The following is a 23,200-nucleotide window of genomic DNA, read 5'->3' as shown; positions in this document are numbered from 1 at the left end:
TAGAGGTCATGAGATCCTGGGAGGAGTGTCTCTTTAAGACAATTGCAAAGCCACGATGCTGCTCACTGTAAACCTTCACCAGGTTTTACAGACTGAGGGCCAGATGTACCAACCTGTTTGTGGCTGTTTTGAGTCATAATTAGGCAACATTCTGCGTGTAAAACCTTGTGTGTTGTATACAAAACTGCTGTGCAAGTCTAAACCTGTAATTTAAACAGTGTGCATGCAAAACCTTAAAAAATGCACTTCTTCCCTTCAAACATATGGATTTGAGAAAAAGATCACATAAATAAATAGGGGAAATGGGAATGTGTGACTGTGGTTATTCTGTTCTTTGTACTAAATGTGGGGAAATTAGCAGAGATTAGTATTACATATGATTTTCTCTGCCTCCCATATTAGGTCTAAAGTGACATCTACAGTACATATTGGCATAGACATTATTGCCAGGTCAGTGGTTTTCCTGCAGTATTAGGTCTGCTTGTGTATATAATCTACATGTTTTTAGTACTGCTTTTTTTTTGAGCTGATTTATATACTGCATATTCAGATATGGCACCCCAGATTGCACTCAGTTAACACATTTATCAACTATGTCACATGAAATATATAAATTCAACAAATTAATCAGAACAATCATGGCTTATTTTTCATGATCAATAGTTTTAACACAAGTTTTTATTTAACATAACTGCATATGTTTATAATTTCTAGTGTTAAAACTCAATTTTTATCACAATTCTATGTAATGATCTAATGCATATAATGTAAATATGATGTAAATAAAATGTAAAATGCATGTTCTGTTGCTAACCCTAAATAAAGTATTGAGTATTTTTTCATATTCTTAATTTAGAGCAATATCATATTTGTGCCTTAAATAGTTCCTTTTTTGACCTTGAGTGATTCTCATGCATAATAGGTAGTAGTATCAACACACTTAGCAATTGTCAACTATTTTTGAGTGCTGGTTGTTATTTTTTAGTGCGACCCACTGTCAGGGTTTGTCTTGTCACTTGTGTTGATGAGAATGGCCATAGTGATGGTCCAAGGTGAGACCCAAAGTATGTAAAACATGGTGGGCATGGGTTTAAAAAGAATTTTCAGTGGTTGTACATGAACTTAAATAAGTATTGAAAGGTATTCGATGAAATAAATCTCCATGTCTCATGGTTTGTTCATTTACAGTTCCTTACAAATGCAACCAGCTCTGAGGCTGGGGACTCAGTTCCTGTGTCCGTCCATTGTGAAGGTAATTTGCATGTTCTCCCTGTGCTCCAGGGGTTTCCTCTGATTTCCTCAAATGTTTGAAGGCATGCGTTGTAAACTGAGTGGCATGTCTAAATTGTCTGTAGTGTGTCTGTTTTGTGTGTGTGTGTGTGTGTGTGTGTGTGTGTGTGTGTGTGTGTGTGTGTGTGTGTGTGTGTGTGTGTATCATGAGTTGGGACTGTGTCCAGGTTGTCGTATCCCCTATTTGTGCCCCTAGTTTTGGTTCCCTGTAGAATCCTGTATAGTATAATGGTATGAAAAATGTATGAAAATAGCTTTAACAGTTATCCAACACTCAGCCAGCTTATGTTAAATTCAATCACAAATTCTGAGCACCTTCCACGACCAGTAATAAAAAGATTGCTCCACCTTTCAACAACGGTTTAACATTAGCATATATAGACTACAATATGAGCTGAAAAAATTACGGACTCACACTTTGAACTGTCACAGTTACAGAAACAGACAGAGATGATGTTAGTTGTGCTTAATAACTGTTAATGTTTATAGCATAGCATTTCTTGTCAAATTAGGACAAGATATTTTTATTGCAATGGACTAATTACACAGATCTCCTTTAAATCTGTTAGGAGAGCAGTCATCTTTAGTTGACAAAGGCTAAAAAATAAATAAATTTGAACAAGGATTTGAACAGAATAAATATCCAGAATAGTTCACTCATCAGGTTTTTATTAAATCATTTCATTCATACACACACACACACACACACACACACACACACACACACACACACACACACACACACACACACACACACACACACACACACACACACACACACACACACACACACACACACACACACACAAAATATAGCAAAAGCTTTCAGATTTCAACTGATCAATAACAGATGAACAGACACAACCATCATTTTATTAAATGTTTTTGTATAACAGTTAAAAGTGACTGTTTTCCGAATTGTACTAAGCATTCCTCAATGACTTGCGGTTCTGAAGTTCAACATTCGGTTGAGTCTGAACAAAATCTGAAATACATTTTACGTTATTGTGTCCTCTGATTTCACTGTACAAGTGTCGGGGGGGAAAAGGCACAGTGTGGCATCTGGTTCTGAGAAATTAAACTATCCATGTTACTCACTGCAGCTTCTCAAAGCAACAGCTCCTAGTAAGCTAGAACTAGGTTTTATAAATAAAGTTAACCAGGCCATGGTTTAAACCACAAGCTGTATACGTGTGCTTTTATCATTTGGCTAACTTTACTTTTGGTATGGAAATGTGCAAACAGAAATATTCCTCAATTTCAAAGCACTGTGGATACATACGGTGTATAACCTTCAGTTGTACACAAAATTGAACATTTCTAAGCTTACACATACTGTAACTTTTTAGCTCGTCATGCTTCCTGTTTGTTCTTTAGCCCACAGAATCAATCACATGGAGTTACTACTCACAAAAAGGATATTTTGGCACAATTTTGTGTAAAGATTAAACACCCTATTTACAATTTCCTTCCTTTTTCACTGTTCTGGCTTCAGGTACTGAGACTGTTAAGGACATTACAGCCAGAGGTCAAAGTTTAAGGGTCTGGTCAGTGATTTAGTAAGCCCTTACCCTCATTACGAAGCAGTTATAGTACTGTTTCTTTTAGCAGATCCCTGAAAAGCAACAACATATAACTGTCAAAGGTAAACACACAGGTAAGATGTGATTGCTTTTCAGCCTGTTGAAGAAAAGTAAGATATATTCCTCTAAGTTTGATCTGGGTAAAGCAGGGAAAAAACTAACGATGTTTAATGATGACTTATAAGACGTTGCTGCTGTTTGTTATGTCACCATGAATCACTAGATGAATCACCACTCTGTCGGACTTCAAAGACAACAGTGATGTGAATCTTGGATAAGCATGCAATCATTAACAAGTGCTTCTATGGGATATTGTAGAGAAACAGAATACTGTATTAGACATTTAATAACATTCAATAACAAAAAAAAATATATATACTGAAGATTTTTTCATTGAAATCTTATAAAACAGGATAAAAGGACAACAAAAACATTTCATATGCTAATAACTATTATCACATTTACGTTAATATTCATAGCAATACTCATAACACCAAAAATAATGCAATAAAAAGCAATAGCTGCACTGGAAATGTTATGGAGGAGGATATCGATGTATATGTTGTGTGCATGGAGTAAATGATGGCGGTGAAAGAGCCCAATTATGGTACAAGTAGTGATGAGGAGCGTCAGTGAGGAAGCAGAAGAGGAGCAGCTGATGAGAAGAGCAGCATCTGTCAGCGATTTCTGCCCACTTCCTTCTAAATAGAGAGAGAGAGAGAGAGAGAGAGAGAGAGAGAGAGAGAGAGAGAGAGAGAGAGAAGTTAGACATGAGATAGACTCAATAATACCAAATCACTAAAATTTTCCTTTATAGTCCACTTGTACACACACCCTTTTGCGAACACCCTAACAACCTCAAGCAGGAAATGTTTATCACCCCACTCCCAAACATGGAAAAAATGCAACAGCCCACACCCACTCCTTCTACCTTTACAAATCTTACAACACCCATGCTGAACAGCCCTAGTTCCTGTCCCCCATCCTGTACCCCTCAGGCAGGTCTCTCATTAGCACAGGGGCAATGCACAATCTCTCTAGTTCTGCTCTGGGCAAGAAAAAAGGTAAGGAAGCCTGCTCAGTAGCAGTCATAAAAGCCACTCTGCAAGGTGACATGTTGAGGCAGGAGGGTAGATGACAGCCCATGTGCTGCCCAAATGTTCTCTTAAGAAGAGTGGAAAGGATGCGGGTGATCCTGAAACATTCTCTACAAGCATACTGGTGCACCCTTTCAGGTCAATGGCCTGTACTGACCTCTTGCCACTGCAGCACCTGTGCCAGGTCCAGGCTAATTAGACAGATCCGGAAAAAGAGGTAAAGTGCGTGCGAGCAAGTGTTGTATCTCCAGCCGTGACCGTGGAATTAAGTAGAGGTCTCAGCAGGAAGTGACATTCCGACAAGCATGCTCCACTAGGCTAATTATCTGCCTTTTCCCTCTCTTTTTATATAAATCGTTCTTTCTATATCATTAACATGTCTTCCTTCACGTTTTTTTTTCATTACCCTGCACTCACCCCTCCTCGTTCTTCCTCTTTCTACATGGTCTCTTTTGAAGCTCTTTTTATTGTCACTGACATCAAAGTAATTGCTTGAGAAGCCTTTAAATTATTCCACTTCGACAATAGGGTCAAGAAGTGCTTACACCTTAAAAGCCTCTTAAATTGGAAGTGAAATATAGCAGCATTTCCTCTTAGATCCGAAGGTGTCTTATTTAGACTACTTGCAATCTATCATGATCATCCAGTGTACAGCATTTCTATTGCTTAAGAGCAAATATTGGGTCTGTGTTTTGAAAATGTGCTTACAAACTTTCTGAAAACATATACAGTTTTGGGCTACTGATCGGAAGGTCATAGGTTCGAACCCAAAGGTCCACCAAGCTGCCACTGCTGGGCCCTTGAGCAAGGCCCTTAACGTTCAGTTGTAAGTCACTCTGGATAAGGGTATCTGCTAAATGCTGTAAATGTAAATATACCTTTGTTTCTTACATATTTCCTTTTCAAACAGGAAATCAGAGTAACGTTGTGCTTGATTGTCTTAAACAACAGCCAGTAGCTATAGACATACCTGTAACCTCTGCTGAATATAAGCAAACTTCACAGTATCTTAGTGAGCTAGCTAAAAATGGAAAATGGCAAAGAGATTAATGCGAACCTTTTGTGTACATACAGAATTGCATTTTTGCTATGCCCAGCAATGACGAGCTACAAGTTGGTAAAACACCCCTGAGAAATGTCTTTCATAAAAAGAAAAAGAAAAAACAGGTGACAAGCTACTACTTTAGTGTGTGGTGTAAGATCCACTGCAAGACATTTTGGTGCTAGGGAGAATTTAATCTGATGAAAACATGTGAATCATCATTCACATGTTTTCATTATTATTAATTATTTAATCCAATTAAAAAACAACTGAAACAATTTTCTTGCACTGAAGAACCCGAAGATGGTTAAACACCACTGAGAAGTTCCTGTCACACAACTACAACCTCATATAAAGTGAACAAATTCCATTTTTTCCGAACAAAATGATAGATGAAAAAGCCCAAAACACAAACCATTTCTGATGGCAGAGCATTTTGGTTCTGGAGATAATACCTAAATTTTTCCGTACATATGAATCATTAAAAAATGTTGTAATTGTTTTCATTGAAAGTGATAACGTAATTAAATTAAAACAAATATCTCAGTTTTTCTTAGATTATAGTATTATAGTTGTATCTATGGCACTAAGAGCTAGGTTCAAAAAACCTGTCTCGGTTTTGCCACATGGTTTTCTTTAGTCAGTCGATATATAACACAACACATCGCTATGTAAGTGTTCATCTGTCTAAAGACATCTTTATGTGCAGTAGCTGAACATGTGCATGTGCAGAGGTAAGTGGGGCTTCAGAAACAGTCATACTACGACTGAAGTAACACCTCTATGCCATTAAGGCAACCCCCGAACATCATCTGTTAGTAATTTATGCTTATATACTTATTTGTAGCTTTTAATTGGACTGCTGTGATATCTGTTAACTCGTTTGTGTTTAAAGTCCAAAAGAAATATAGTATTTATATATCTATGATGAAATTCTGATAAAAAAAAAATAAAAATCTTCAATCGTTTGTTTCATGACATACTATAACCCCATGCCAATTTGTTTCAAGTTTCAGAAAGCAGAGAAATATTTGGCATTAATGCAAAATATCCCTCTCTGTGTTACTATGACAAAATAGCATGTCTGTTGTTCTTCAGGAAAAAGTTGCAGAGCAGAACTCTTCTTCTCCTTTGCTGCTTCTCAATCCAACACCCCCTCCTCTGCTTTTATTCTGGTGATATATTTAAAAAAAAAAAAAAAAAAAAAAAAAAATGATATATGCCTGGCTGTGTCAAGGCGCCCCCTTGACTGTGCAAACCACTTTCAAAATAACCAGCCGTCCTCGATGGCCTTTCAAATCCCATCAGATTCCTTTACATGACAAAGAGAAGGGATGAAATAAACAAATCCCTCTGTTTATTCCTTTTCTTTTTTCCTTTCTCTTCTTTTTTTTTCAGCTTTAGTGGTGGGACAGAAAAGAAACCAAGAAAACGAAAAGAGCCTGTGGAGGTCAATTTCACATTCCAGAGTAGCTCTTTGATTGGTCACAGCCTGGTCCATCTAGAATCATCCATTACACGTAAATAAATAAACAACCTCAAAGTAATTAAATGGAGGTGCCATCATTTGTTATGCAACGGGTGGAGAAAAAGGCAAAAAGGGAGGGAAGGGGATTTGTAGTGGAGTGTTTTTCTCAGGTTTCTCGGTTACTCTCTCTGCCTGCCCAGACAGTCTAAATTAATGATTTTGGGGCCCAAGAATCAACAAATAAGTCTGAGGTCTCGTCATAATGGAAAAAGGCCTTGACTTGGACACATCTGATGGATCTGGTCCATTTGAGATCCTGTCAGCACCTAAGCAAACAAGACCAGCACTAGCCCTAGCTTTAGGCAGCCTACAAGGGGTGAGGGGCACAAGACCAGATGATATGTGCTAGAATACAGTATGTGTGTGAACTGCATACACTAGTTGGTGTTTGGATGTTATATATGTAACCAATGATTCCTTGTAGAAACCTTTGTATTTGTGAAGTAGCTTCATCATGTAAAAATTCATGTGATTAAACCTGCCTCATCTCTACCTACTTTTTAGAATAGTAGGGAAGTTCATGACTTCTCTCCGGGACTGCTGTCAACTACGGTAATGTTTGTCTTTTTAGCATACAATATGCATGGATAATAAGTATGGATAATTTGTAATATTTCAGTGTCTAAAGGCCAAACTTTCTACTCTTTCAATGAAAATAACGAATAGATATGTAAATAAGTCTTATTTTCACCAACTACAGAATCAGTGTTGCTATTCCCTTCCACAAAGTGTTAATAAAACTACACATTTTTTCACATTAATTAATTAAAGTAAATGAATAAAAACTTTGAGGGCTCTTCATTTGCCATTCTGCAGAAAAATGTATTGGTTTCTATGGAAATGGTATTCATATGAGTTCCAATTTAAGAACCCTTAAAGAACACTTTGTCTTTTTCTAGTGTATAAATGTTTAACGTTAAAACCGTTAAGCAAAGGAAACACAAGCACTAAGTGAAAGCTAACAAAATTGTCAAGATTAAGCTGTGGTTACTCTACACTTTATGTGCCATAGATTTTCGTTCGTAAACATGAAAAATGCAGTAGACAGGAAATGCAGTTTCTCATTTCACTACATCCCAATGTTCAAGTATGGTGAACTCTTTCCTGCAAATTCATTTCATGTCAAGACCAAAATAAAATGACCTATTCAGAAAAGCCAAGATGGTGGAAGCAATGATAGTAGACTTCTCACAAAATCCCGTTCTATATGACGCAGCTTTAAATGATTATAAAATCAGCTCACTGCATGAGTTCATAGTAGTGTTTACTTTTGATATATTAGCATAGTTAGTTAAACATAATATAAACATTATTTGTTTAAATCTAACATTCTATTTAAGGAAACAATTATTGTAAACACATGATCAACAAGTTAACTGGCTAGTTTGTTGCTAACAAGGACTGAAGAAAAAAGAGGCTTGTTGTGTGAGGTCATATCCGGTTGGTGATCAGACTAGTTAATAATTGTTAACTAGCCAGTTAACAGCATCTCTGAAGACATTTTTCATGCTGAAAGTTTCATGCTGAAAGTTTAGTGTGACTGCATCTTTAAGGCATGTCACATGATCATGACACTTACATCCCAGTCGCCTTCATCTGTGCCCAGTTTCACCCTGATAAGCACTTCTGTTTAAGGTTCCTGTGTTTTGTTGTTTAGCTTCTTTTGGCTTTTTTTAGTCTTATTTGGCAGTCTTATTGCTTTTGCTAATTTTGTTGTCACTTTGCTGTGTGTTTGTTTATTTAACACTTGATAAAAGTCTGCACTTGCATCTGCTGCCTCTTTGAATACCTGACAATAACATTAAAGTCTATTCCATTATATTATGTACAGAAACTAGAATATCATCTGTGCTGGAAAAACTTCCTTTGTAACACTGAATCATTGAAATCTCTACAATTGTGTTAAATAAAGATGTTAGACCTTATTGTGTCTAGTAAGGAGGAGGAGGGAACAGAAAACTAGTTTATCACATTTTTACATGGGATAAACTAGTTTTCTGTTCCCTCCTCCTCCTTGGGGTCATTTTCCATTTCCAAATTTAAATTAGAACATCAAGGAGAAAGCTGAGTAAGCGCTAATTAGCTAAGACTTCACACAGTGTTATAGACATGATACTATAAAAAAGCAGAGAGAAGGAGAAACTTTACAAATAACATCCACAATTTATCCTTTAAGCCATGTCTTTGCCTTGTAGCTGAACAAACCATTTAATTGTAACAAAACATAAGCATACGTTAATGATAACGTGGCCTGATATCTCGGTGTGTGGTGTCAGATGATCTCAGTGTGTGGTATCAGAGGTCTAAACAGCTGAAAAAAGTGTTGTGGTGGCAGTGTTGTCTGGGAGAGGGCAGTTTCCTCTTGGTCTGCTGGTTAATAAGTGCATAGTCTGTAGGGAGGATCAAGTTTTGCCAGGTTTCAAGGTGTTAATAACAGACTGCAATGCCTCCTCTCTAACACCTGTGCAGTGACTTGTTCCCTCCTTTTTCACCATCCTCCTTTCTTCCCACCTCATTTTGCTCGTCTAGCCAAAGCAAAGAGTTCCTGCACTCTACTCCACTCCGGATCTCCTTCCCTGCTATTTCCTTCTCTTATTGTAGCCTATTTAACAACTCCTACTTCCTTTCTCAGCCTCCGTGTGCCCTTCTCCCCTTTTACCTATTCAAAAACATTTTGTCTGGGATGATAGATTTTTTTATCTGCTTCGATTAAGAACATAGACTTTTTTCGCGAAATTATCTGCATATAACTAACCTTTTGTTTTAAATAATGTGTCCATCTTTAATCATATGTATATCGATGTACTTGTCTGATTTGTATTTATACTGTATATCACAGAACTGCAGAATTCTCAAATCATATTGGTCAGAAGGTTTTGATTAATTTAAGGCTAAATTAATATTAATAAAAAGATCAGAGCTCAGTATGCATTCCTCTAATAGAGATTCTTCAGACAAGATTCGTTTATATTAAATCTAAATGGTGAAAAAAAGCATGATTTGCCATTGATTAACCAATTTAAGATTCTAATTGCGGTGGTGTAAGAGAAATTTAAGCATTTGGCAGATACCCTTATCCAGAGCATTACATTTATTCCCATTTTATACAACTGAGGGTTACAGGCCTTGCTCATTGGCCAGCAGTGATCACTAACCTATCACATCCCAAAATAAAACACTTTAGGGCATGCTGCTATTGGAAAATAATCAACTTAAGAACGATAACAGTAACCACTCCTTTTCATTTGGGCCTAATCATTCAGCAGCTTTGCTGTTTATTCTCCTCTAACAGCATGACCATTGTGTTTAATTCTTTAATTCAAGAACAAAATTTTTTTCTCAGAGTTGAATTCCAATAAATATCCATCTGCATTATTAATTATTTATCTATTTTTGAGATGCTATTAAGTTCATTTTGGCTTTAATTATATTTAACCTTATAAGTATGGCCATTGCGTTACTAGTGCTTCTGCATATTTGTCATTCTCACGGTTCTAGCCACAGTGCCATGGTATGCCTGTGCGTGCTTTACTCTGTGGCATGCACATCTGTGGCAGTGGTGCCTGGTGCTGTTCAGGGCCATGTGGGCTGGCTAAACCATGGCGATTTAATCAAGGCTTGCATTTGTACGTCTCTGTTGTTTTGTAGAACCCTGAATGCAACCTTGTTTCAGTTGCTTGACATTCATTTATGAATTTCTGGATCACTGAACTTATTCGTGAGTGTGTTTCACCTTGCATTTTCACACTATAAATTCAAACAAGTTCACTTCAAGTACCCGGATACTTCATGAACTGAACATCCAGAGGGTTGGGGCTACCAGGTGCTGACACTGGATGAGAAAATATTTACAAGATGGCTAAATTAGCCCATGTTGTGTGGTTTATTTTTCAACATTGATTATTCTGTTGAATCCAGCGGTGTCACATCACATGCGTTTAATGTTCCATTTAGGGTGATATTATCCTAAAATTCATACACCTGACATTAGAGTGCATATACTGTATAGTGAAATGAAGCAATGTTTTTCCAAGATGATGGTGCTACATAGAACAACAGGGAGGTATATAAGACAACACAGAGCTATGGACTAAAAAGTAAAGTGCATCATATGCACCCTAGTGCAAACAGTGCAAGATAGACAGTGACAATACCATGCGCTGAAAGATAGATACATACAAATATAGCCACATTTTTGTACAGTAAGAGTCTGTTTGTTTTCAGATAAGGAAAAGGAGTTCGAATTGGTTTTCTTGGTAAATTTCCTGACAATTCTTGAACCATGACCAGGAAAAAAAAGAGAAAACCCCCTTTAACCTACCTAATGCCTACTCTGGGAACTCACACTACACACTAATACTATGTACTGTACTGTGTTATATATGGTTGAAATGACAATAAAAGCTTCTTGACTTGTCTTGACTCTGGAGACTCCTTCTGTTAATGTTAAGATAAGGTTTTCATTTTGAAACCCTATTCTGGTGCAAAAACCTCCTTTGCTGTGAACGAGGGAGGATTTAAGGTAGCGTCGACTATTTTTTTCCATCATTTAACAGAATCCTAATATCCAAGTGCTCAGATGTACTCAGATAGATGTTCTCTCAGCCTCAGCATGTCTAATGTCTTCTACACACATCCGAATCTCCTTGGCTCTAATCCTGCACGAAAGTACACCAGATTCGGATGTGAAAACTTTTGAACTCTGTGACACACTGAAAGAAACTTCATGGAATCCGATCTTTAAACAATGGCATTTTTTTCAGTGTTCTCTGAAACAATTAAGAACGTATAAACAAGATACACTCACAGGCATGCTGAAGGGCTATGGGAAAATTCTGCAAGCTGACTGTTTAGATTGTCAGTCAAATGACCTCTTCCTGTAATACTAGGCTATTCTTAACAACCTTACAAAAGCTAAAATATCTGATTTACCTGACATTCACTTAACTAGTAAATCTTTCTATTGATTAAATAAAACAAATCAAATACCAAGTGACTAACTATATTTCTATTCATGTTGCATTTAGGGTATTCAGAAGAAACCATTATCCAGAGTAGCTTACATTTATCTCCTTCATACAACTGAGCATTTGAGGGCTAAGGGCCTTGCTCAGGGGCCCCAGAGCGGCAGATTGGTGACCTTCCCAGCAGTAGCCTAATGTCTTAACCATTGAGCTACTACTTTCCCTGTTTAGCTTCAAAATGACTATATTCAAAAATATAAATATGCGAAGGTGTCTTTTTTGCAGTAGAATCTACAGCTTTCAGAAAAGAAGACTTTTTGAGAAAATAGCACACTCGGAGGCATGGGCAAGAATAAAAATGTTCACAATTTATTTGTACTACAGCAACAGAACCCAGCTCTCATTGTGAAGCATGAGAGAGGAAGGGCTACGATCATTCATTACACTGACATTTTATAAGCATGAACCTGACAAATTGAAGAAAGGAAAACATCGTCAATTATTGGTTATTTTACAACACATGATCATCTCCTGATCAGGATAACCTTACCAAGGTACTAAACTGATTTTGAGCCTTGAGTCACACGATTTTGTTTTTTGGCTCATTCTGACACTAATATTTTAGTAAAAGTTTCCATCACACCTTTAATAGTAAAGAATAATACTGGAACCATAACTATAATTTTTTTCATAACTGCTGTTATAAGTGGGATAAGGTTTTTTTGAACCAGTTACAAACAGAAAGCTGAGTAGACTTTCAAACCTTGGCTCACCCGAATACTAGGAAAGAGTTTATTTTTGTGCTTCATGTAATCAATATAAATGTTATAGTCTACAGAAAGTGTAGCTGCGTAAACTTTTTAATAAACGAAAATAAGAGCTCCCACCCATCTAGACTTTTCCCACTCAAAATTGCTAAACTCAATTTCCATTCCAGAATTTCCCCTTCTCTACCACCTGAAGAGAGGAAAAATAAGCCACTCTTCAGGAGTGAAGTCTTATGACTGCTTTAAAACTGGCGACTGACAGCTGACTCCAGTTACTGTACCTGCTTGCAGCCTGTTATATACACAGAGGAAGCAACAGAGATTTGCCCTCTGACTGCACATGGTCTCAGACTGTCTAAGAAAGAGCAGGCTCCCAGAAATATTGGCAAAGTTTGGTTTTCCGTGTTGCCATAGTGACTGATGCTGAGCGGAGGCCTGGAAGAGCGGGATATTTCCCGACAAGCAAATGAGGTGAGAGGTGATGTGTGTGTCTGTCCTTGACTGCTGGCTCAAAACGCTTGTTAAAGGAGCATAGGTTTCTGGAGGAGCCATGATCTAGTGCAATGCCAAAAGTACAGAACTGCAAAGCTTGCAGTTTTTATTTTAAATACACTTTAAAAATATAGATTCACTTCACTGCTTACTTTTACATACAGAATCCCTCACTGTACAAATTAAAACAAGCTACAATTGAGCTGACTGGCTGATGTACCTACACTCAAATATTTATACAGGTACTAGAATATACAGTACAAGCAGATGCAAAAATGGCACACAAGCCCAGAAGCTTTCATTTATACACGCATACAGAAGAAAAAACACAGATCCCAAGAACTAACATGTTTCCCATGACATTACGGTAAAGACAAAATCAGCGTTGAACTCAAGCCACCATATGTGTCATCTCCTGGTGAACAATTGCTTTTTAAAGTCTTTGTTTCTTAACCTCATTTCTCTTTTTTTCCCCTTCTTTCCCCTCTTTTTTCGCCTTTTACAACTTCCTCCAGGTGGGGGCTGCTGCTCAAACCCAAACAAAACTCCATTTTTCAGTTATTGGCCCTCTCGGCATGTAATGGAGAATCAAGCTAATTAGCCCTCCAGCTGCTTTCACTTGCGCTTTATGTAAACAATACCTGCCTGCCTCTTTCTCTCTCTCTCTCATTCTCTCTCTCGCTCTCTTTTTCTGCCTCTGCCTCTCTCTGCCTGCTGGCATTAATGGGCCAAATGCCTGCTTGGCCTCCCTCCACTATTCCATACTCTGCTTAAACCTCTAAATCTCACCTATGGACCTATCTCTCATGAATCTCCCCCTCTGTCTTCCCCACTCCCCCACCTCCAGAAGCCATCTTTAAATGTGAGCCTAAAATCTCTTCCAGCTTTGACAGCTTAAACTCCAAACTCTAACAAAACAAAAGCAAAAATTGTCTCTTCTATATTAAAAGTAGTAAAAGGTTGGCTTTGCAATGATAATTAATGGGCATATGATGAATGAAACCATTGCATCAACCATTGTGTGTGTGTGTGTAAAAGAAATAAAAGTTATTAAAAGTATTTTACAATAAATTGGTAAGTTTAATTACCAAATAAATTAGATTAATTAACAAATAAATATACTGACCTTCATTAAATTACCAATTAAAACACATTCTAGTTAAAGTGTCAAAACTGCCTGAGCTTTGAACAAGAGTGGATTTACAGCAGAATGTACGAGTCCTCTACTGTGTTAACATTTCCATTATTTTTTATGAAGTTTGTATTGAATGAATATAAAATGAATGCAGATTTTATAGAGAATGTATGCCACTAATATACAGAACATTTCCTCCTAATCAAACACATTTTGATGATTGTTTGCCCTTATATTATTAAAACACTATTGATCTGAAGTGACATATCATTACGATCAAATTTCACATTTAACTCAGAGTGTCTGTGATTTTCAGAACAGAAATCCACAATGCAAACTGTATAACGTACCTAACAGCAGATATATTCAGATACGTCAGATACCTCTATGTCTCATTCTCAATTCTTCAGGTCTATATTACACAAACTCTGTGAAGTCACCACCAGGGGGAGTTTATTATTGAATAAGATCCACACATTATATAGATAAAGACTGATACAATTTTAGTAGCAGATTCCAAAACATAAGGGACTAAGGATGGACTGTAAGGAGGTATGACACTATTATAGTGGCTTTTCAAGTTGCTGTGTCAGATGTTCATCTGTCTCACGGACAGATGAACAGATCACAGTGACACATCTCACCTGTCGTCCGAATTGAAAGAGTGAAAGAGCTAGTTGCATTCTTACCCTCACTAATTCTTTCTCCATTCCTATTTTTGCTTCTGGAGTGAGGGTGGATGGTGGTAGGCCTCTCAACTCTGCAGACTCATGTCAATTAATAACTACTGAGGTGGAATGGGAAGAGTGCACTGCTAACTATTTTGTAGGATGTTTTGACATGTTCGCTCATACACACTATGCAATGTTGCTAGGGGTGGGGGGTGAAGGAGGAGGCAGGAGGGTGGAGGAGGGATGTTGGAGGGGGCTTTTTTGGCAAGTGATGTTATTTGAATACTTATTTCTCACCAATGTGGCTCAGGGTAAGTGAGAAAGTATGTTCATAAAAAGAGCAGGATGTTCATGCAGGCCCTAAGTGCAGGTTTCAGCAACTGTAATACAAGCCAAGTGGGATGTTATTTGGGTTACAAAGCCTCATGGTCTCTTGTGCTACCTTTGGCTTGTTCTCTCTCTCTCTCTCTCTCTCTCTCTCTCTCTCTCTCTCTCTCTCTCTCTCTCTCTCTCTCTCTCTCTCTCTCTCTCTCTATGTGCCTATGCATGTATTCCTGACATAATGTGTAACCCTAAATTAAGATTCCTGTAATTTTTGACACTACTGCCTTCTAATCTGCTACTTGCAAAGCCACACAATAATCACTATTAATCAAACCATGTGCAAAAAAAAGAAAAGACAAGGCAAAGAAAGAAATAAAACTCAATGCAGCAAAACAAAAACAGGGATTTAATTTGGGTCACCTGGCCAGGTGACAGAATAAATTTGACCCAACTTTAAAGATAATCTTATGGGTATGAGATAACTGACATGAGGTCTGATAAAATCTATCACAGCACCATCAAAGAGAAAGAGAATTGGAAAAGAGAGGGCACCCGGATTCTCAGATCCGTAAGCAGCTCATGCTGTTTGAAATGCTTTAGGACCCCCATGTGTCAGGCTGAATTAAGATCCAGTCAGGCTCCTAGATAGATTGGCTCCTCTCTCATAAGGGCCAGAAAAAAGAGCTGGGGTTTACATTCCTCCTCCTATAAATAAGAGAATGTGAAAGAAGATAAATGTATCTAATACCCTTGTATCTACCAGCAATGGCATTGGAGCTGCCTGTCTTTTTTTTTTTTTTTTACAGTTTGAGAACTGATATCAGACCAATAGTTATATATATAATAATGTTAACTAATGAACAATGAGAAAATATCAACGGAACAGTGAATAATGTAAAAACTTGTGCTTTTGGGTTAAAAAAAAAACTAAAGCTAGAAACCCAGAAAACATCCTGAGACTCACCTTGACACTCAAACGGGAACAAATCTTCTGGGTGACACCCGGAAATGTGATTATAAATCACTAGGGTTAGGGTGAATACGTGTGTAGGAGAATAAAGGTTCAAACTGAGATTATTGTGGATATCAGTCCTGGGATGAGCACAGTACAACCTTGAAGATTACAGCAGCGGTTCTACAAATCTATTCAGGTGTGCTAAAGCTCTCATATACTCTGAAATTGATAAATATCTGAGGTATCTATTTGGGATATTTTCTTTTTTTTTTTTTGTATTTATTTTAGCTAGCATTTGGATTAAATCATATTCCATTTATTGCAGTTTAGAGTAAACACTGATCATATGTTCGGTAACAATAATCCATGGTTTCTTGTTGTTCCAGTACCAAAAATAGTCATTTTATTACTTTTGAATATTCACAGTCAAATCCTTATTCATCTACTGTATACTCACCGGCAAAATCTACCCAAAATAAGAATTACAAGCCATATATATTAATATATGTCCTTATATAATAAAGTGTTGTGAGCATTATTATTAACAATTATAACAAACTTTTATAATTTAGTTGGTTGCCAGTTTGGATAGCTTGTATTGGGTGCTTCTTCCTCAGACCACTTATTTATGGATGAGGATCTAGGTAATTTGTCCAGGAGTGGAAAAAGTGTATACACTAGTTTGGAAACTAGCACAGACAGCTTGTTTGATGAAAATTGCTGAAATATTGCCTTATTCAGAGAGACAGAAAGAAAGAGAATTCTTGCCCTGTTGTGCTGGGTCTAATCATTTCTGCCATATTTGTCTTCATTCATGGGTCAAAATGTGATGTTTTTTTGGTTTTTTTTTTGCTAGTTACATCATAAATAACACTGATGTATTCGCACACAAATAGGGTCCTACTCTGTCTTATTTAAGAGCATCTCACCATAAAAGCTGTGCTTCGGCATGAACACGGGTGATAATTTATATCCATGTTTTCTAAAGGACAAGTGGATGTTTCAACAGCATGTCCAAAGCCAACACTCTGGAGCACTTAAAGTACAGTGACATGAAAGATAACAGCATGGATGCATCCTGGGAATTGAGGATGTTACATAGATCCCATGAACTTGACAAAATATTTTATCTACAGTGGTTAGGTCAACAGCTGATTAGCATTGTGTTGATATTTGTTAGGGAAATGTTGCAATGACATTTCAGTGACCAATTTTAATTCTGAACCAGAATTGCAATCATACACAAGGGTCATCTACTGGGAGAATGCAGTAATTCTATACAGTTTTATATTCCTTAGTGTTTTTGTGATTTTATAACGAAAATTTATTAAAAAAAAAACAGTTGAGGAAAAAGCAAAAAGAATATTAAAAACTTAATAGAAACACACTTTTCTGTTACTTTAAGTTCGAAACAATTGTGTCCCTCAGAAGAGGTAGTTTCTTTTTGCTTTAATATACAGAAGGAGGTCAGAATTGAAGCTAGTAGGACAAAGAAAAGCCACATTCATAAACACAGGAATGTTACTTGCTTCATCCTGGTTGGGGTCACAGTGGTTTAAATGCCTATTTTATTTATATTTAAGACTTGATGAGCGTGATGTAATCATTGTTGTACAATTGATGCAAAAATAACCACCATGTCTTACTGTACATCTGACCAAATGCAAATCATCATCTAATGGTTGCTAATATTATGAACAGCAGCTACGTTAATTTCTCTCCACTGCTTCTCTCTTTCTACCCATCCCGAGGCATCCAGAAATTGTGCAGCTCCGAGTGTCTTTGAAGACAACAACCTCCTCATCTATACAACATTTGTCGGACTGTATATTTATAATCACACCCTCCAGTGTCACCCAAATGAGGATGGGTTCCCTTTTGAGTCTGGTTCCTCTCAAGGTTCTTCCTTTACCATCGAAGAGAGTTGTTTTCTTGCCACAGCCGCCTGAGTCACTTCAGACTTGCTCATCGGAGATAAATACAAACACATTTAATATATCTAATATTTAAATTTTTTGTATTATATTAATCTTTATATTAATCTTTATATTAACCTTTTGTTTTATGTTTATGTTCTGTAAAGCTGCTTTGAGACATTGTCAATTGTAAAAAGCACTATACAAATAAATTTGAATTGAATTAAACTTAATAACAACCAATTATCATCTGAGAATTCTTACTATGTACATCCTTTTATGGCCACCATTTACCTATCTTATAAAGGCCTCTTAAAGCATGATAAAGCAGCATGTCTCAAGAAACGAGTCATCATAGTTTGGTTACATGAACAATGAACTGTTTACGTCAATGTGAATCTAACAGAGCAACTCGGGGTGTGGTAGAACGGGAGGTTTGCAGCATGAATGTACAGCTGACGTGTGCAGGAATTATGTAATGCAATCTTGTTAACATGCGCCTAAATGTTTCCATGTTAACATCCTGTAAAATCCATGCCACAAAGAATTTAATTCAGGGTAAAGAGGGGGTCCGACCCTGTATTAATAAGGTGTTCCTACTAAAGCACCCACTTTGTGGATGCATGTCTCTCTCTCTGTGTGTGTGTGTGTGTGTGTGTGTGTGTGTGTGTGTGTGTGTGTGTGTGTGTGTGTGTGTGTGTGTGTGTGTGTGTGTGTGTGTGTGTGTGTTATATAGGGGGCTTAGGGGGCTGTTCAGAGATTGAAATATTTATATTTCATTTCAAATCTAGTTAGAACCAGATCATTTGAACCAGTTAAGAAAATAAATCTGATCCCTAAGATCCCAATCTGGTCTTGAGGCAAAACACAAAGACCCATGTTAAGAGAGAAGGTGCTTACCTTTAAGCATGAAAAACCGGAGACCTGGTTATGGGTGTGTGTGTGTGTGTGTGTGTGTGTGTGTGTGTGTGTGTGTGTGTGTGTGTGTGTGTGTGTGTGTGTGTGTGTGTGTGTGTGTGTGTGTGTGTGTTTGAGGGTCTGACAACACAGTTTTAGAATTTTAAATTATATAGTATTTGAAGCTATTATGATTCTGTGAAGAAGATGGCAGAACATTCCACCATGCTTTAGGTTAAAGGACAGGCCTGAATCACCTCCCATTTTTCAGGAAGCTGGGGAAATCCAAAAGAAGAGAGACTGAGAGTGCTAATCCATCCTGTTGTGTTTGCATAGTGTCATGAACAGACAACGAATACGACTAGACTGTGAGAATCAACTAAAGCAGCCTGTGACTAACAGACACCGCAATTCCTTTCAGCTTTGCTCATAATTATCATCATTATGTGACAGATGGGACAGTCATACATGCTCTGTCATACAACAACAGTCATTGTGCAACAGCTCCTTCTGGAAAGACAATGCCGTAAATAGCAGACAAGCGTCGGAGAGAATGTGTTTGAATGAACATATCCTGTACATTCATAGACCTACAAATCCTTCCTCAGTTCTCAAAGTGCACAGGTGACAAGGATCAAGCGTGCAGAACACAAACACCCTGCCGTTTTTTTGCCTTCTGCTTTCCATGAAACCATGTCATTCAGCCTTGACGTGCCAATCATCTGACTTTCTCTCGTGATTGAATCCAGATTGTGGCACTAGTTCCTGCTTTCAGTGCAACCATTCCACCAAGTCACAGATAGACCTTGTCTTTCTTACTAAGCTTCTGTGCAGTTGAAGATCATTTTTAAAGTAAGAACAACTGAGAGAATTGTTAAGTATCTAATCAGAGTCATGATGCTGTAATGTATTCAGACACATTTCAGTCACAATAAATAAATAATGACTATCCTATATTCACATTACCATGATCTAAGAGTTACATAGCTTGGTAGCTGAACCGAATCCAGCTATGCTAAGAGCCAAGTTCTTGTCTAGTTCCAGGGGGTAATGCATAAAGCTCTGGCAGAATAAATAAGTAGATTTAGCTTCATACTGTAAACTTATGAGCACTTTTAGCACTAGTCTTCTGTGATGATGGTGAAATATCCCTAAATATCATAGCTATCAAAGAGCATGCTAGGCATTAGTTCCAGGGCCTAAAATCAGATTAGGACAAATTTCTGGGAAGTCCTCTTTGTGATTTACTTGTTTTCAAAAGGAATGTACGAGCCTGCATTTGAAAAGGTCCATATGGCCCAGAACGTGGGGTACACACAGATATAAAGAAGACAGAGTTCAGTATCTGCTTGTAAATCTTCTCAAGTTTGAAAGTTCGGCAAAGTTCTGGAAATATTTCTATGTTTCTGTCAGTGATTAAATTTACAACCAATGTGGCTCTGGCTGGAGAGTCTATGGTCTCGAATAAAAACAGAACATAAACCTTACAATCAAAGAACAAGAAGTCACATCCTGTTTCAGACTGAGCAAATAGCCCCTTCGCAACATCTTAGCCAATAAGAAGCCTTCCTGTGAATTAGAGCCCAATTAATAGCTTCCTCCTCCATTTATGTCCCACCTCCAGCAATAGCCTGTCTTCAAGAACTTGTCAGCATGTTTAGCATAGTTCAACTGACCACAGTAAATTAACATCAGTTGTGTCTGGGTATGTTTTTTGGGCTTTTTTTTCTTTTATTACTTTTCTTACTTTCGGCTCGTACATGGATAGAGTTTCACAGGTATAATTACTGCTCATTCCGATACACCTGGAGCCAGACATGTGTTCAAATCACACACACACACACAGACACACACACACACACACACACACACACACACACACACACACACACACACACACACACACACACACACACACACACACACACACACACACACACACACACAGAGAGAGAGAGAGAGAGAGAGAGAGAGAGAGAGAGAGAGAGAGAGAGAGAGAGAGAGAGAGAGAGAGAGAGAGAGAGACAGACAGATGTGACACCTGTGAGAAAATAACTGCTGAGAGCTGGCTGGAAAGTCATGCTCAGACAGCTGAAGAGTACCGTGCCAAACAGCATTAACTAATCATTATCTACGGAGGCCTGAATTGAAGAGTCAGTAAGTACAGGTTCCCATTTACAGTCTAAAGCAATTCACTAATGAAATGGATCAGAGGATGAGACACGCACAATACACTTAAGCCGGAGTAATGCTTCACAGCTGAATATTCATCTGCTACATTGCTTTTACACTTTGTACAAAGTGGAGGAGTGAAAGAAACTAGGAAAGAGAGGCAGAGAGAGAGAGAGAGAGAGAGAGAGAGAGAGAGAGAGAGAGAGAGAGAGAGAGAGAGAGATCGAGATCGAGAGAGAGAGTGAGATGGCGGTTGTTTTTAAAGTAAGCAAACTGCCACAGAAAAAAGACCCTACAAAGTGCTCCATATTAAATCTATAAGAGGAAAACAGAGATTATTTATCTGAACTTTGAGGTGAAGAGGCTCTTTCTTTCTCCTTGTTCTCTTTTTCCTTTCACCACACACAAACAAACAAACACACACACACACACACACACACACACACACACACACACACACACACACACACACACACACACACACACACACACACACACACACACACACTACAGTATATCACCCTCATATCCTCTAAACAGTCAATCTAAACAGTGCGTGTCTAAGGTGCAGTGGCAGACTGTATTGTCATGGGAAATTCAGACAATGTCTTTGTGTCTGTGTGCAATTTTTTACCTGCCTAATAGTACAGAGCCCAATGCTCACTGATCCAAATAGAGAGTGGAGGCTAGCCTGTGTGGTCCAATCCCATAGAAGAACTACTGTAGCACAAACTGCTGAAAAGGTTAATGTATTATAGAAAGGTCTCGAAAGATTATGTGCATCACAGTTGCACATGGGGCTGTGTAACTGCGGACCAGTCAGAGTGCCCATGCTGACCTGTGTCTATTGCCTAAAGTGCCGACAATGCAGCAAATGAATAATATGGCCTGGTATGATGAATCAAGGATTCTTTTACAAAGACAGGCTGGTGTGTGCCACTTCCTTGTGGAGGAGATGGTACCAGGATGTACTATGGGCAGAAGGCAGTGTTATGCTCTGGGTATTGTTCTGTGGGGAAATACTGGATCACAGATTTTACTTTGACACATATCACTTAACTAAACATTGTTGACTTTGTCAGGGTGTTGATTTGGCCTCCACATTCCCCAGATCTCAATCTGATAGAGCAGTCTGTATGTGCTGGACAAACAAGTCTGATCTATGGAGGACCGTCCTCACAACTTTTCAAAGATCTGCTGCTAATGTCTTGGTGGCAGATACCACAGCACACAGGGTCTTGGAAGGTCCATGCCTAAATGGGTCAGAGCTGTTCAAGTGGCACAAGAGGAGCCTACACAATATTAGTTTTTTAATGTTATTATACGTGAGTGTGTGTGTGTGTGTGGGGGGGGGGGGGTGTTTGCTATTAAGGATGAAATGAATTTTTAAGATTTCTTAAAAAGTAGGGACTCATTGACCTCTACCTTGTAACTCATAAAGATAAATATAGAGCAAGGGGATCACATAAACATTAATGCCAAAGAAACTGTAATAATAGTTGTTACAGCTCTGCTCTTTCATTGAGTAGGACCATATCTCACACAGCAAGAATTCTTGCAACGCTACATCAAAGACCTGACACTGCAAAAAAGCTCAGAGAAGGGAGACATGTGGCCTGTCAAACCTGTGCCCCGGACAAACATGGCTAGATTACTGTGTGTCTGAAGCATGTGATGCATGCTTTTGTGTACAGAAAAATACATCTTCCTCTGAAGACATGATCACCCTGTGACCTAACTTTAACATGTACTTACACAGGGAACACACACACACACACACACACACACACACACACACACACACACACACACACACACACACACACACACACACACACACACACACACAAACATATACATTCATGAAAAAGAGTAAATATTGAAAAAATTGAGAAAGCCTAGGGTCAAACGACCATCTTTTTTTTTTTTTCCATATTTTTTAACTACTTCTGTGTAGGTGTGTTTTAATCAGACTGCCCTGCATTGCACTGTTATTCACAAACATCCGAACACAGTCATATACTTGTATTTAGCACATAAATATTCATGCAAACATCCTACAAGAAGGTATACAGCACATACTTTACCCCCCAAAAGTCACAGTAACAGTTTGTGCTTTTCACATCATCAGTGACACAAACTACATTTTGATTTGAACTGAATCTACACTTAAATTGTTGCTAATCATCTTTAATAAACTAGAATTAAACAATATGTAAAAATGCTGAAGAAATATCTGCTCTGTTCTACAAAATTGTATTTATTAGAAATTGATTTACATCTAAATCCTTTCACCTGTACAAAGAACTCAAACAAATGTCACTAAAAAAAATACAATATTTTCTATTTACGTCCAAACCAGTACCA

The 23,200-nt window shown here is 37.9% G+C and overlaps 1 protein-coding gene across 3 annotated transcripts in view; it reads right to left on the bottom strand.

The window, feature by feature from the left end:
- Positions 1–2,000: 2,000 nt before the first annotated feature.
- LOC113655954 (ERC protein 2) overlaps positions 2,001–23,200 on the bottom strand; it is a 197,390-nt gene continuing 176,190 nt past the window's right edge. For 2 of the 3 annotated variants that reach the window (XM_027166833.2, XM_047822836.1), the window contains one exon: positions 2,001–3,574. The gene's annotated coding sequence lies outside the window, so the exon portion shown is untranslated. The remainder of the gene's footprint in view (positions 3,575–23,200) is intronic. The other variant, XM_027166834.2, reaches the window with a different exon arrangement.

This window comes from Tachysurus fulvidraco, chromosome 14, assembly GCF_022655615.1.
Source record: "Tachysurus fulvidraco isolate hzauxx_2018 chromosome 14, HZAU_PFXX_2.0, whole genome shotgun sequence".
Classification (NCBI taxonomy): domain Eukaryota; kingdom Metazoa; phylum Chordata; class Actinopteri; order Siluriformes; family Bagridae; genus Tachysurus; species Tachysurus fulvidraco.
Note: the sequence above shows the minus strand (reverse complement) of the source record. Positions and strands in the feature narration are given on the sequence as shown.